The sequence below is a fragment of the Callospermophilus lateralis genome, chromosome 6, assembly GCF_048772815.1.
Source record: "Callospermophilus lateralis isolate mCalLat2 chromosome 6, mCalLat2.hap1, whole genome shotgun sequence".
NCBI lineage: Eukaryota > Metazoa > Chordata > Mammalia > Rodentia > Sciuridae > Callospermophilus > Callospermophilus lateralis.
In genome coordinates, this window is record NC_135310.1 from 131,011,266 (window position 1) to 131,024,689 (window position 13,424).

At 37.4% G+C, this 13,424-nt stretch overlaps 1 pseudogene; it reads right to left on the reverse strand.

The window, feature by feature from the left end:
- Window positions 1–11,764: 11,764 nt before the first annotated feature.
- Window positions 11,765–12,695, reverse strand: LOC143402135 (olfactory receptor 2J3-like; annotated as a pseudogene).
- Window positions 12,696–13,424: the final 729 nt, after the last annotated feature.

Here is a 13,424-nt window from a genome sequence, read left to right on the forward strand (position 1 = left end):
CATTTTGATGATGTTAGTTCTGCCTGTCCATGGACAGGGTATATTTTTCCATCTTCTAAGATCTTCTTCTATTTCTTTCTTTAGGGTTCTGTAGCTTTCATTGTATAAATTTTTCACCTCTTTTGTTAGGTTGATTCCCAAGTTTTTTTTTGTTTTTTTTTTTTTTTGAGGATATTGTGAATGGGGTGGTTTTCCTCATTTCCAGTTCAGAAGATTTGTCACTGATATACAGGAATGCCTTTGAACTATATTGAATAGAAGTGGTGAGAGAGGGCATCCCTGTCTTGTTCCAGATTTTAGCAGGAATGCCTTCAGTTTTTTTCCATTTAGAATGATGCTAGCCTGAGGCTTAGCATATATGGCTTTTACAATTTTGAGTTAATTTCCTGTTATCCCTAGTTTTTCTAATGTTTTGCACATAAAGGGATGCTGTACTTTGTCAAATGCTTTTTCTGCGTCTATTGAGATGATCATATGGTTCTTATCTTTAAGTCTATTGATGTGGTGAATAACGTTTACTGATTTCCGTATATTGAACCAGCCTTGCATCCCAGGGATGAATCCTACTTCATCATGGTGCAAGATCTTTTTGATATGTTTTTGTATACGATTTGCCAGAAATTTTTTTTTTTTTTGTGGGAGTACATTTTACTGATTTTTTTTATTGGTTGTTCAAAACATTACTAATCTCATGGCATATCATCTTCCATACATTTGATTCAAATGGGTCATGAACTCCCATTTTTACCCCAAATATAATTTGCAGAATCACATCGGTTACACATCCACATTTTTACACATTTTTACATAATACCATATTAATGACTGTTGTATTCTGCTACCCTTCCTATGCCCCACTATCCCCCTCCCCTTCCCTCTCATCTTCCCTCTCTACCCCATCTGCTGTTGTTTAATTCTCTCCCTTGTTTTCTTTTTTCCCCTTTCCCCTCACAAACTCTTATATGAAATTCTGTGTAACATTGAGGGTCTCCTTCCATTTCCATACAGTTTCCCTTCTCTCGCCCTCTCTCCCACCCCACTCATCTCTGTTAAATGTTAATCTTTTCCTCATGCTCTTCTTCCCTGTTCTGATATTAGTTGGTCTCTTTATATCAAAGAAGACATTTGGCATTTGTTTTTTAAGGATTGGCTAGCTTCACTTAGCATTATCTGCTCTAATGCCATCCATTTCCCTGCAAATTCCATGATTTTGTCGTTTTTTAGTGCTGCGTAGTACTCCATTGTGTATAGATGCCACAGTTTTTAATCCATTCATCTATTGAAGGGCATCTAGGTTGATTCCAAAGTCTAGCTATTGTGAATTGTGCTGCTATGATCATTAATGTGGCAGTATCCCTATAGTATGCTCTTTTGAGGTCCTCAGGGAATAGACCGAGAAGTGCGATAGCTTGGTCAAATGGTGGTTCCATTCCCAGTTTTCCTAGGTATCTCCATACTGCTTTCCATATTGGCCGCACCATTTTGCAGTCCCACCAGCAATGTACAAGTGTACCCTTTTCCCCACATCCTCGCCAGCAATTATTGTTACTTGACTTTATACTGTCTGCCAATCTTACTGGAGTGAGATGGTATCTTAGGGTAGTTTTGATTTGCATTTCTCTGACTGCTAGAGATGGTGAGCATTTTTTCATATACTTATTGATTGATTGTATGTCCTCCTCTGAGAAGTGTCTGTTCAGGTCCTTGGCCCACTTGTAGATAGGGTTGTTTGTTATCATATTGTTTAATTTTTTGAGTTCTTTGTATATTCTGGATATTAGGGCTCTATCTGAAGTGTGAGGAGTAAAAATTTGTTCCCAGGATGTAGGTTCCCTGTTTACCTCTCTTATTGTTTCTCTTGATGAGAAAAAACTTTTTAGTTTAAGTAAGTCCCATTTGTTTATTCTTGTATTTAACTCTTGGGCTACGGGCGTCCTATTAAGGAATTTGGAGTCCGACCCCACAATATGAAGATCAGAGCCAACTTTTTCTTCTATCAGGTGCAGGGTCTCTGGTTTGATATCTAGCTCCTTGATCCATTTTTTAATTAACTTTTGTGCATGGCAAGAGAAAAGGGTTCAGCTTCATTTTATTGCATATGGATTTCCAGTTTTCTCAGCATCATTTGTTGAAGATGCTATCCTTTCTCCATTGCATGCTTTTAGCACCTTTATCAAATATAAGAAAGCTGTAATTTTGAGAATTGGTCTCTGTGTCCTCTATTCTGTACCATTGGTCCACCTGACTGTTTTGGTACCACTACCATGCTGTTTTTGTTACTATTGCTCTGTAATATAGTTTGAAATCTGGTATCGCTATACCGCCTGATTCACACTTCCTGCTTAGAATTGCTTTTGCTCTTCTGGGTCTTTTGTTTTTCCATATGAATTTCATGATAGCTTTATCTATTTCTACAAGAAAGGCCGTTGGGATTTTGATTGGAATTGCGTTGAACCTGTAGAGAACTTTGGGTAATATTGCCATTTTGATGATGTTAGTTCTTCCTATCCATGAACAGGGTATATTTTTCCATCTTCTAAGATCTTCTTCTATCTCTCTCTTTAGAGTTCTGTAGTTTTCATTGTATAAATCTTTCACCTCTTTTGTTAGGTTGATTCCCAAGTATTTTATTTTTTTTGAGGATATTGTGAATGGGGTGGTTTTCCTCATTTCCATTTCAGAAGTTTTGTTGTTGATATACAGGAATGCCTTTGATTTATGCATGTTGATTTTATATCCTGCCACTTTGCTGAATTCATTTATTAGTTCTAGTAGTTTTTTTGTAGACCCTTTTGGGTCTTCTAGGTATAGGATCATATCGTCCGCAAATAGTGATATTTTAAGTTCTTCTTTTCCTATTTTTATGCCTTTAATTTCTTTTGTCTGTCTAATTGCTCTGGCTAGCATTTCAAGGACTAAATTAAATAGAAGTGGTGAGAGAGGGCATCCCTGTCTTGTTCCAGATTTTAGCAGGAATGCCTTCAGTTTTTCTCCATTTAGGATGATGCTAGCCTGAGGCTTAGCATATATAGCTTTTACAATGTTGAGGTAAGTTCCTGTTATCCCCAGTTTTTCTAGTGTTTTGAACATAAAAGGATGCTGTACTTTGTCGAATGCTTTTTCTGCATCTATCGAGACTATCATATGGTTTTTATCTTTAAGTCTATTGATGTGGTGAATAATATTTATTGATTTCCGTATATTGAACCATCCTTGCATCCCAGGGATGAATCCTACTTCATCATGGTGTACAATTTTTCTGATATGCTTTTGTATTCGATTTGCCAGGATTTTATTGAGGATTTTTGCATCTATGTTCATTAGAAATATTTTTCTGGACCGCCGGGGGCCGCTTGTAGAGCCGGGCAGCTGCGGCTGCGTGGCTAAGGGCCAGGCGGGCAGGGAGGCTGTTTGCACACCGAGGGCGGGGCCGTCAGGGAAGCTGGGATGGCGGGGGCTGTCTGCAGGCCGGGAGGGGACCCTTCTCGCAGAGCAGTGCCGCCGGGGACCACATGCAGAGCCGGGCGGCTGCGGCCGCGTGGCTAAGAGCTAGGCGTGCGGGGTGGCCGTTCGCAGAACGAGAGTGGGGGACGCCAGGGGAGCCAGGATGATGGGAGCTGTCTGCCGGCCGGGCAGGGACCACTCTGCCACGCCGCTCCTCCGGGCCGCCTGCCGCTTGCAGAAGTGGCCGGTGGCCGCGGGATTGTTCCTCTGCACCCGCGTTGCCGGCCAAGTTTTACTTCTCTCGGGCAAACTGTCACCTCTAATGAACTTACTAGTTCCAGGCAGGTCTCCTTTCAACAAAATTTCGCTAGAAGATCCTCAGTAGGTAGCATGTAGCTGTTTTAATGGGTGTTTCTGATCCCGTTAATGTGGAGATATTAAAAGTGCTGCTTCCTCGCCGGCCGCCATGTTGAATCCCGATTTGCCAGAATTTTATTGAGGATTTTTGCGTCTAAATTTATTAGGGATATTGGTCTGTAGTTTTCTTTCTTTGAGGTGTCCTTATCTGGTTTGGGAATCAGGGTGATATTGGCCTCATAGAATAAATTTGGAAGTTCTCCCTCTTTCTCTATCTCCTGAAATAGATTATGGAGTATTGGTATTAGTTCTTCTTTAAAGTTCTTGTAAAACTCTGCTGTATATCCATCCGGTCCTGAGCTTTTCTTGGTTGCTAGTCTTTTGATGGCTTCTTCTATTTTCTCATTCGATATTGGTCTGTTTAGGTTGTTTATATCTTCCTGTCTCAATCTGGGTAGTTCATATGTCTCAAGGAATTTATTGATGCCTTCACTATCTTCTATTTTATTAGAGTATAGGGTTTCAAAATAATTTCTAATTATCTTCTGTATTTCTGAATTGTCTGTTGTGATGTTGCCTTTTTCATCCCATAAGCTAGTAATTTGGGTTCTCTCTCTTCTTCTCTTTGTTAGTGTGGCTAGTGGTCTATCAATCTTATTTATTTTTTCAAAGTACCAACATTTAGTTTTGTCAATTTTTTCGATTGCTTCTTTTGTTTCGATTTCATTGATTTCAGCTCTAATTTTAATTATTTCTTGCCTTCTACTGTATTTGCTGCTGATTTGTTTCTTTTTCTAAGGCTTCGAGGTATAGTATGAGGTCATTTATCTGTTGGCTTTTCCTTCTTTTAAGGAATGAACTCCATGAAATGAATGTTCCTCTTAGTACTGCTTTCATAGTGTCCCAAAGATTTTGACATGTTGTGTCTGAGTTTTCGTTTACCTCTAAGAATTTTTTAATTTCCTCTTTGATGTCTCCTGTAACCCTTTGTTCATTCAGTAGCATATTGTTTAATCTCCATGTGATGTAGGATTTTTCCTTTCTCATTTTATTATTGATTTCCAATTTCATTCCATTATGATCAGATAAAATGCATGGTAGTGTCTCAACTCCTTTGTAATTGCTAAGATTTGCCCTGTGACATAATATATGGTCTATTTTTGAGAAGGATCCATGTGCTACTGAGAAGAAAGTGTATCCGCTTGATGTTGGGTGGTATATTCTGTATATATCAATTAAGTCTAAATTATTAATTGTATTATTGAGCTCTATGGTTTCTTTCTTCAACTTTTGTTTGGAAGATCTGTCCAGTGGTGAGAGAGGTGTGTTAAAATCTCCCATGATTATTGTGTTGTGGTCTATTAGACTCTTGAACTTGAGAAGAGTTTGTTTGATGTACGTAGCTGCACCATGGTTTGGGGCATATAGATTAATGATCGTCAAGTCTTGTTGGTGTATGGTTCCCTTGAGCAGTATGTAGTGTCCTTGTTTATCCCTTTTGATTAACTTTGGCTTGAAGTCTATTTTATTTGATACAAGTATGGACACCCCTGCTTGCTTCCGGGATCCGTATCAGTGATATGATTTTTCCCAACCTTTCACTTTCAGTCTGGGTATGTCTTTTCCTATCAGATGAGTCTCCTGTAGGCAGCATATTGTTGGATCTTTTTTTAATCCATTCTACTAGCCTATGTCTTTTGATTGGTGCATTTAAGCCATTAACATTTAGGGTTACTATTGAGATATGGTTTGTATTTCCAGCCATATTTGGTTATGTATGCTACTTAACATGATTTGTTTTTCCTCTATGCTTAGATTTTCCTTTACTGTACTACCTCCCGCTCTTGGTTTTTATTGTTATTTTCCATTTCCACTTCCTGTAATGTTTTGCCAAGGATGTTTTGAAGAGCTGGTTTTCTAGCTGCAAATTCTTTTAACTTTTGTTTATCATGGAAGATTTTTATTTCATCTTCAATCCTGAAGCTTAATTTCACTGGATACATGATTCTTGGTTGGAACCCTTTTTCTTTCAGCGTTTGAAATATGTTGTTCCTGGATCTTCTAGCTTTCAGAGTCTGTGTTGAAAGATCAGCAGTTATCCTGATTGGTTTACCCCTAAATGTAATTTGCTTCCTCTCTCTTTTTGCTTTTAAGATTCTCTCCTTATTCTGTATGTTAGGCATCTTCATTATTATGTGTCTTGGTGTGGATCTCTCATGATTTTGTACATTCGGTGTCCTGTAGGCTTCTAGTATTTGGATTTCTTTTTCATTCTTTAAGTCTGGGAAGTTTTTTAGTATTATTTCATTGAATAGATTGCTCATTCCCTTGGTTTGGACCTCTGTACCCTCTTGTATCCCAATAACTCTTAGGTTTGGTTTCTTGATGTTATCCCATAATTCTTGAATTTTCTGCTCATGATTTCTTAACATTCTCGCTGAGCTGTCTATGTTCTTTTCAAGTTGAAAAACTTTGTCTTCATTGTCTGAAGTTCTATCTTCTAAATGTTCTACTCTGCTGATAATACTCTCATTTGAGTTTTTAATTTGGTTTATTGTTTCCTGCATTTCCAGGATTTCTGTTTGTTTGTTTTTTATATTCTCTATCTCCCTATAGAGTTGATCTTTTGTTTCTTGGATTTGTTTATGTAATTCATTGTCAAAGTGATTTTTCATTGTCTGAATTTGCTGTATAATGTCTTCCTTGAGACTCCAGATCATCTGAAGCATGTATATCCTGAACTCTTTGTCTGACATTCCATCAGCTGCAGATATTACCTCATCTAATGTTGAATTGACCTGTATTGTTTGTGGTCCTTTCTATCCTTGTCTTTTCATACTGCTCATGATTCTTTCAAGCTTTGTGAAACAACTGCTGTGTTAAGGTTTTTCCCCTTATATATTAGTATTGTTCTTGTATAGCTCCAAAATCCCTCTTTTGCGGAGAAAGACAATGTTAACATTTCCCAATATCAACAGTACATTATATAAGCACAAGTTTTCTTTATTAATTTAGAGTTAGATTCTAAGATTATAGATATTGGTTTTAATTATTACTTAAGAATATATTCATTAGTTTCATAAAAGGCATACCATTTCTGGTGGCATATAGAAAACTTAATTTCAGATGAAAGATGTTATACTTAGAGGGAAAGGAGTGAGGGTATGAGGTTAAACTAACTTAGCACCTTTAGAGAACTCTAACCACTAGACTGGTAATTTATGGAAGAATGTATAGACTCAACCTCCTATCTATTTAGATAGTTACCCTATGTATAGATAGCAAAAGTTAGGAGATTGAAAGTGGGATCGAGAGAATACAAATTAAAAAAAAGAAAAAAGAATAACAAGGAAGAAAAGAGAAATAAGAGAAGGAAAAGGAAAGTAAGATAGAAATAAAGAAAAAAAATGGGGGGAAGGTGGGGTGTATGCAATTCCTCTATATTATATTATTTTTGGTAATTCAGTTGTTCATGCACAGTTCTTGGTTTCACATATGCTGAAGTTGTGGAAGAGAGAGAAAAAAAGAGAGAAAGAAAAAGAAAAAAAAAAGTCTCTCAGAGCACTGTTTTCCTTGCTTCCAGTAGGTAGCATTTTCTATTCCTAGCTTGAGCCTCTGTATTCAGGGTGGTGGGTATAGCCAGTGTGAAAGGAAATGAGCTTCCACCTGTATCTTCCCTACTCTATTCTCTAAGGTAGAAACCAGGTGCCTGTATAGTTGTTGTTTTGCATTGATAGCTACAACCCCCAAAAGCTTGTGGGAAATATTTTGAGTTATCACAGCAAAGGTTGGGGGAGTTGGAAACCGGGTACCTGGATCAGCCGCAGAACCGTGCTGGTAGCCACACCCCCTTTGATGGGTTTTAAGGGTTGATGGGCTTCCTCTGGACTAGCACTTGGGGCAGGGCCAGACTTACTCCTCTGGTCTGGCTGGGCGCCTGGCGTCTTCCTCCTCCGGTCTGGCTGGGCGCCTAATGTCTTCCTCTGACTATAGTGTTTTTAGAGTTTTTAAACATTGCAATGGCGATTTCATCTGTAAAAATTATAAGGCCTTTACTATTATGTTATGTGTTGTGTGCACACTTGTGTTTTATGTTGTATGTTTGTATGTACATATTTCCATATATCATATATGATGAGCGCTCATTACAAAATGGATCCAAATATTTTTTTTTCACATGATTTAAATGGTTTAATTTAAATTGGGTAAACAACTGTTGAGGATTGTTTTAATATGTGAACAAAAAAGGAGGCTAACAGATCTGTTTGTTTACTTTCACCTTTCCTTTTCATTATATTTAATAATTCTGTTCAAGATAATGTAAATTGTTAAGAAAATTGTTTTCTTTTAGTGCCTTCTGGAATGTTACATAATTTTTTCTTTAACCATTATTGCCAGAATTCCTATCTTCATCCCAGTGCTGGTGAAGACAAAGATAAAACCAATCTACAGTTTCTGCAATAGCCATCACTGAACTGCTTGCAGAACTTGCCTGGACTATGTATCACTTGTATGCATTGTGAACTATCTGTTGGTGCAGTGACTTGTGGTAGTGTTGAGGTATTTTTGCTGATGATGTCATTGGTGGTACAATTTTTCCAAAAGGAGCCGTCAATTGGCTTTGTGTATCTTTCTCCCTTCTGCTTGTCATGGTCGTTCAGCTAAAATTTGGGGGCCATCAGAGGTGAGGCAAAGAACCTCACCCCCCCGCTGGTACAAAGACCTATCCACAAGTGTGGCTGTATACTGGACTGGTAGTCAGTGACAGGTAAGATCCAATTGCAATGGTACCAACCTAACACAGGAGGCTGATGCCTTGAGGTCAGCTCATATGATAACGGGTAAGGACCATATGTACTATTGGACAATCTAAGGCAGGCACGGTCCCTAAGCCACATGCTTTTTGTTTAAACAGAGAGGGGAAGATGTTGAGAGCCACAGCCGAAGGGCCCCAGCAAACTTCCAGCTGCCAGCAAACTTCCAGCTGCCAGCTGATGATTGGCTCACAGCAGCCCCAGCAACTTCTAGCTGCCAACTGATTGGCTCCTCTGCAGTGATGCTCATTGGACTGTTTCCCTGCCCTTTCAGACCATGGAGCTGCTCATTGGGGAACTCTTTTGACTCTGCCCACATGACCCAGCCAATTGGCCTCAAGAGCAGGAGGAGTGGGGGAGTTGGAGAGGTTTGTGGAAAGCCAGTGGTGGCAGTTGGGCTCTGAAGGTTTTTCCTGAGGAGCTGTTTTGTTTGGCGTGTGTGGTTCTAAAAATAAAGTTTGTTTCTTTTGACAAGTGGCTCCTGAATTGTGCCCAGCCAGACTGCAGCACCCAGCCAGACTGTGGCATGGTGCTTCTCCCCATGAACCAAGAAAAAAAAATTGACTGATGCCAGGTAAGAATCAGGCTACAAAGATGGGAATGACTCACAGTATCCAGGTGGCCTGCTGGCTTAAAGGCAAACAAATCAGTCCAGGTTTGTGCTTGAAATAAATAGGAGGATGGTGTGGAGACTAGATGTATAGACTACAATAATAGAGCTCCACATAATCTTAAAGAATATAACACACAAATGTTTGTGTGTATACACACACATGTACACACACATGCATACATCCCTCCTCCCAAAGCAGTACACAATACTGGTACACTATCTCCAGGCCTGAAAAAGCCTAAACGTACCTGAAAAGGTTATCTACATATCAAAGACCTCAATATGAAGAACTTTTAGCCTTTTTCTTATGTGTTTTATATTTCACCTGTATTGTTTCCTATGTGGAATTGTTTGGATTTCTGTCACTTCTTTTTATTTCATACTTTTATATGAAATAAGAATACTTAAGAATTTTTTCTAAATTCAATATAAAATGTTAATTGGCCTGAACAAATATTTTTATTATATATGAATATATCAAAGCATCACATTTTACACTAGAAATAAAAACAATATTTGGCTATTGTGCTTTAATTTTTATTAAAGGGGAGAATTTAGATTGTGAGCAATCAGGAGCATACATGGGATATTGCAAACCATAAGATTTAAACAGAGAAAAATGGTAAAAAAAATGATGTGTTTAAATTTTTTAAGTGTTTATTGTTATGTGATGTTTCCCTCCATGGGGTCTCAATTATTGATTCAATTATTTTGTGCTTTATATATGCAATTATTGATTGTGTATTTCTTGGGTAATTGTTATGACACAGAGGGCATAATACTATTCATTTATATCTGGGGTTAAAGAGTCACAGATTCAGAAAAAGACAAAGCAGAATGTAGTACAGCCACACACAGGAAATTGAGGGGACAGTTTAAGATATGCTTTCATTTTGTTATTTAGGAGACAATCCCTAAATCAATAATAGTTAAACCTTAACAGACCTTAAAACTCAAGTTGAGATTGATTTCAGATAGAATCTAATCATTGTCAAAATGTTACTTTATATGAAATTGTCATTTACTTATTTTTCCACTCCAGTTAATATGGCATCTGAAAAGGTGACATTTATTTTAAGTTAGATACACTATATTTTAAGTTAGATATGGTTGATAATAATATATATTTTAAGAATTTCTGTTATTAAAATACATTTCTTTATTTGGAAAATACAAAGGTAACTTTCATATTGTGCTTCTTAGACACAAATATTCAAATTAGATCAAGCTTAAAAAAATAAACTTTCTATGCAATGGCTTTATCTTCAGATTTTCATGCAATTCTTTGAAATATCCATTGGCTTCAAGTAAATCCCTGAATCCAGTTCTCCAACCGTCCCACATATTCTCTATAACACCTTAGGATAGGCAGGTAATCCCAGAAATTCCTTTGCCTAACTCAACCTAGTCTGTAGTGACCATTACTTGACCAGTTATATATCAGAGTTAAATTGTATCCATCTATCACTCAAGCCCAACTTCTTGCAAAAAAAAAAAAGAATATTAGATAAGTCCTTTGGCTAAATTACCTCAGATTCATATTGTTACAACTCATGAAACTCATTATCTTATTATTCATAAAACATATGAAAGAATCTGGACCAAATATCCTCATAACAGTTACATTTTATATGATTTAATGTCTTATTGCTCTAACAAAATGTCTGAGGTTGGTGACTTATAAACAAAAAGAAACTTATTTTAAAGTTTTGGAGGCTCACAAACCTGGCAGTGCATAGATCAGTTTATATGAGGCCTCATTGATAGTGGCTTTGCAATAGCGCAGCATACAAGATGGGGAAATATTACATTTCAATACAGAAAGACATAGAAATTTGGAGAAAGGCTTCATTTTTTTCTAAGAATTTTCATGGGAGTGGATAATCAGAGTTCTGTAAGAAGTATGGTAATCCCTTCCAAAGACAGAAACCATGATAATCTTCTAACCCTCCAGTAGTTGCCACTCCTTACAAGTACCATCACCAGTCCACACTGCTATGCTAAGAAAATCGCATATCCAGCATATGATCCTATAGTGACACACTAAAATCATATTCAAATCATAGCTATATGCAAAAAAAAGTAATGGAGAGAAATAGTTAAGGTATTTTGCGATGTGTATACCTAAACTAAATACAAAAGACAAAGTATTCTGCCTAAAAAGCAAGAAATTTAAAGACATATTGTAAAGATGATTTCAATTGAGCACATTGACTTTGCAATAAAATTATGAACTACTAATACACCAAGAGTTTTAAGAAATTTCTGAATCATTTTCAATTTAAAAAGGCTTTGAATTCTTTTGGATTGCAATATGAAAAAATATCACTGTTGATATTTTATCTTGATTTCACATGGCTGGGTTCTCCAGAATTGAATGCTATTTAGGTATATTATGCTTTATTCATGTACGTTTAGAAGAACTCTGTGGCCTGCTAAGAGTAAGTGTTAAGTGACTATGGTGGATGAATGGATGGGTGGATGAACCATTGATGAAGAATGCACCATTACACTATAAATATCAGAGTCATACAAGTTATTCTCGCCCCATTAGTCTCTTAACTGCCCCTCTTACATCTTTGTTTCATAGGGTATAGATGAGTTGGTTGAGGCCAGGTGTGACAACAGTATAAAACAGAGCAATGAACTTGCCTTGGTTTTGAGAATTTTCTGTTGGTGGCTGGAGATACATGCACATGACTGGAATGAAAAAGAGGCAAACCACCCATAAGATGGGCTCCACATGTCCTGAAGACTTTCTGAAGTTCAGTAGTTGACTGAATCCTCAGTACTGCCCAAGCAATGGCACCATAGGATGTCAGAATGAGGGCGAGAGGTTTGATAACAACAATAGAGGTTGTGACCATGATGGTCATCTCATTAGCATGAGTATCAAAACAGGATAATTGCAGGAGTGCTGGTACTTCACAGAAGAAGTGATCCACTTGTAGATATCCACATAGAAGTACCCAGAGGATAAAGAGAGAATGAACTGTTGAGTTGGTAAAACCACATACCCAAGAAGCCACAACAAGCAAGTGGCAGAATCGAGGGTGCATGAGGACAGTGTAATGCAAGGGTTTACACACAGCCACATAACGGTCATAGGACATCACCACCAATAAGATACACTCTGTTGTTCCCAATGCAAGGACAAAGTAAAGTTGAACCATGCAACTAGCATAAGAAATGGTCTTCTCTGGGCCCCAGAGGTTCACCAGCAGTTGTGGGATAGAGCTGGTAGTATAGCAGAGATCCAGAAAAGAGAGATTTGAGAGAAAGAAATATAGAGGAGTATGGAGATGGGAATCCAGGTAAGATAAGATGATAATGAACATGTTGCCTGTCAGTGTCATCAGGTAGAATATCAAGAGCACCACAAAGAAAACTACTTCCAGGTGAGGCCAATTAGAAAATCCCAATAGAATGAAGTAGTCTTCAGAGGTACCATTGAATTTTTCCATCATCATTTGTCTTCTGTTACCTGCAGAAAAAAGTCACATAAACACACACACACACACACACACACACACACACACACACACACATCATAAAAAGTGGTTCACAAACTCTAAGGATACATGAAGAAGTAACAAAAGTATTTTGAATGTCCTACCACTGTTTACTACTAGCATAATTTTCTCATATCCTTTTTCAAAGGACAAGTGAATGTTCAATAAATATATGAAGATATGTTTAATATGTCTAGCAATTAGATAAATGCAAATTAAAACTACACTGAGATTTCATCTCATTCTAGTGAGAAAGGTAGTTATCAAGAATATAATTAACAATGAATGTTGGTGAGGATTTGGGGAAAAAGTACACTCGTACAATGCTGGTGGGACTACACTTTGGTGCAACCACGCTGGAAAATAGTATGGAGATTCTCAAAAAACTAGGAATGGAAGCACCATTTGACCTAGATATTCTACTCCTTGGTTTACATTCAACATATTTAAAAACATACTAGGGTTATGCGGCCAAATCAATGGTTATAGCAACTCAATTCACAACAGCTAAGCTATGAAACCCATCTTAGCACCATTTAACAGATGAATAGACAAAGAAAATGTTGTATATATACACATCTGAGCATTATTTAACCAATAAGAGTAATTAAATTATGGCACGTTTTAGTAAATGCATAGATCTGGGGATCATGTCAAGTGAAATAAGCCAGTTCTCAAAAGCCA